The sequence below is a fragment of the Rattus norvegicus genome, chromosome 5 (assembly GCF_021556685.1).
Source record: "Rattus norvegicus strain SHRSP/BbbUtx chromosome 5, alternate assembly SHRSP_T2T, whole genome shotgun sequence".
Lineage (NCBI taxonomy): Eukaryota > Metazoa > Chordata > Mammalia > Rodentia > Muridae > Rattus > Rattus norvegicus.
The window spans coordinates 78,198,300-78,201,178 of NC_141538.1; positions in this window are offsets into that span (position 1 = coordinate 78,198,300).

The window sequence follows — 2,879 nt, forward strand, 5'->3', positions numbered from 1 at the left end:
ATTAAAAATGATCAGCTCAACTGTAAAAATATGTGCTGTAAAAACAACAAAAATGTATATTAGCTTCTATGTACCATTATTTTCTCTTACATTGCCATATAGTATTCTATATTGGACCCAAACTTATTTAAAAAGTAAATTGAGACAGCATATCTCATGTAACCCAGAGTAGCTCCTAATCGATGGGAAAGTCTAGATTTTAAGACATAACCCATGAGTCTGTATGAAGCGTCGGTATGAACACTGTGGGAATAAAACAAATGCAGCCTTAGTTAAAGCCGGACCCAGACAGCAGAAAAATTTGGAGCCAACAGACTACTCACAACGAGTTACAGTTTCATTGTTGGTCATGGTTTGAGGATCAGTTACATGGTTTTTGCTTATAATCACTCATGGCTTTCCCACTTATGCATCTTATGACAGCAAGAGAGTCAAGGTAGTAAGAAGAGCTTACTATTAATAAATAACTATTAATAAATAACTGATTTGGTAGCCATCTTGGAACACACACACATATTTATATACATACAAGAATCACAAGGAAATTAAATGATGAATAAGTCAGATGATACATAGGTGATATATATAGTGCAGGGAAGAACGTTTTAAACCCGTACACAAAGAAAAGAACGGGGGGAATTACTTTTTTGACTACATAGAAATTTTGTTTCTATAGAAGTTTTGTTCATCAGGAACTACTGTAAATAGAAGAAAAAGCAACTGATAAACTTAAAAACGGCAGAAAAATCTAATAGTCCTCATATGCACATAAGTCCCTCTTCAAGTGCATATCAGCAAAAGAATTGAAAATGTGGGTTTACTAGAAAAGCGGCTCACAAAGGAATACAGAGTTTCCCAAGGCTGTGGAAAACTATTCAAGCACACTTACAATTATGTAAATATGCACTGTACAAAGAAAGCAAGAGCCTCTCTTTTGGCATTTCATGTTGGCAAAAGTTAACAAATACATCTTCAGTTGAGATGGCTATGGCTGGGGGATGCAGACACAAAACATGTGTGCTTGCAGCCTTTCATTCCTCCTTAAGGTTAAATGATACTCATTTATCTTTTTTTTTTTTTTTTTTTTTTGCTGCTGTTCTCAGATGTGTTCTTACAGTCCTTTTCAAAAAAAAGTGCCAGGTCACCACTACTAATTAATCAGTGCTGGTGCTGCAGAAAAATACAACTGCCATTCATGAGCTAAATTCTTGATGAAAGTAGATCTGTTCTACATGGTTAGCCCTTGTTAGAGCTGATTCAATAGTATATTTATTTTTAAATGTTATGATGAGGAGTTTATCATTTGTGTAGAAAGGTTTCCTGAGGAAATAGTAAGAAGTAAGCACACATGTTTTTTTATAGATGAGGCTGATTGTATTTACCTAAAGGTAAATACTGGAAATTCTGGAAACCCCTTTATCAAGTAATAATAATAGAGTGGTCCAAGTACATTAGATGGATCAAAGACCATCTACTTCCGGTTTCCATCTGCATCCTGAACTGACCCTGTGCCACACTGCTCTGTGCCTAGATCCTGCTGGGAGAGAGTTGGTCTCCCAGGAGTGCTGGCACACCTGGGAGCACAGGTGAGACCACCACTTCTGCTCCTAGAACTTGCCTGGAGCTCTTGGGAGAGAATCCTTCAGGTTTTCATCTGTGCCTAGAGTTAGCCCTGAGCCACAGTCTTCTGTACCCATATCCCTCTAGGAGAAAGCTGGTCTCCCAGGAGTGCTGACACACCTGAGAGTGCGGAAGGGTCAAGCCACTGTCAAAGACAGCAAGACTAGCTAACAACAGAGATAACCAGATGGCAAGAGGCAAGTGCAAGAACATAACCAACAAAAAGCAAGGTCACTTGGCATCATAAGATCCCAGTTCTCCCACCACAGCAAGTCCAGGATACTCCAACACACCAGAAAAGCAAGATTCTGATTTAAAATCACATCTCATGATGATGATAGAGGACTTTAAGAAGGACATAAATAACTCCCTTAAAGAGTACAGGACAACACAGGTAAACAGGTAAAAGCCCTTAAAGAGGAAACACAAAAATCACTTAAAGAGTTACAGGAAAACAAAACCAAACAGATAAAGGAATTAAACAAAACCATCCAGGACCTAAAAATGGAAATAAAAACAATAAAGAAATCATAAAGGGAAACAACCCTGGAGATAGAAAACCTATAAAAGAGATAAGGAGTCATAGATGCAAGCATCACCAACAGAATACATGAGATAGAAGAGAGAATATCAAGTGCCGAAGATACCATAGAAAACATTGACACAACAGTCAAAGAAACTGTAAAATGCAAAGGCTCCTAACTAAAAAATTCCAGGAAATCCAGGACACAATGAGAAGACCAAACCTAAAGATAATAGGTATAGAAGACAGCAAAGACTCCCAAATTAAAGGGCCAGTAAATAGCTTAAACAAAATTATAGAAGAAAACTTCCCTAACCTAAACAAAGAGGTGCCCATAAACATACAAGAAGCCTACAGAATTCCAAATAGATAGGACCAGAAAAGAAATTCCTCCTGACACATAATAGTCAAAACACCAAATGCACAAAAACAATGGAAGAATATTAAAAGCAGTAAGAGAGAAAGGTCAAGGAACATGTAAAGGCAGATGTACCAGAATTACAAGAGACTTTTCAAAAGAAAATATGAAAGTTAGAAGATCCTAGGCAGATGTCATATAGACCCTAAGAGAACACAAATGCCAGCTCAGACTACTATATCCAGCAAAACTCTCAACATAGATGGAAAAACCAAGATATTCCATAACAAAACCAAATTTACACAATATCTTTCCACAAATCCAGTCCTACAGGGGTTAATAGATGGAAAACTCCAACACATGGAGGGAAACTACACC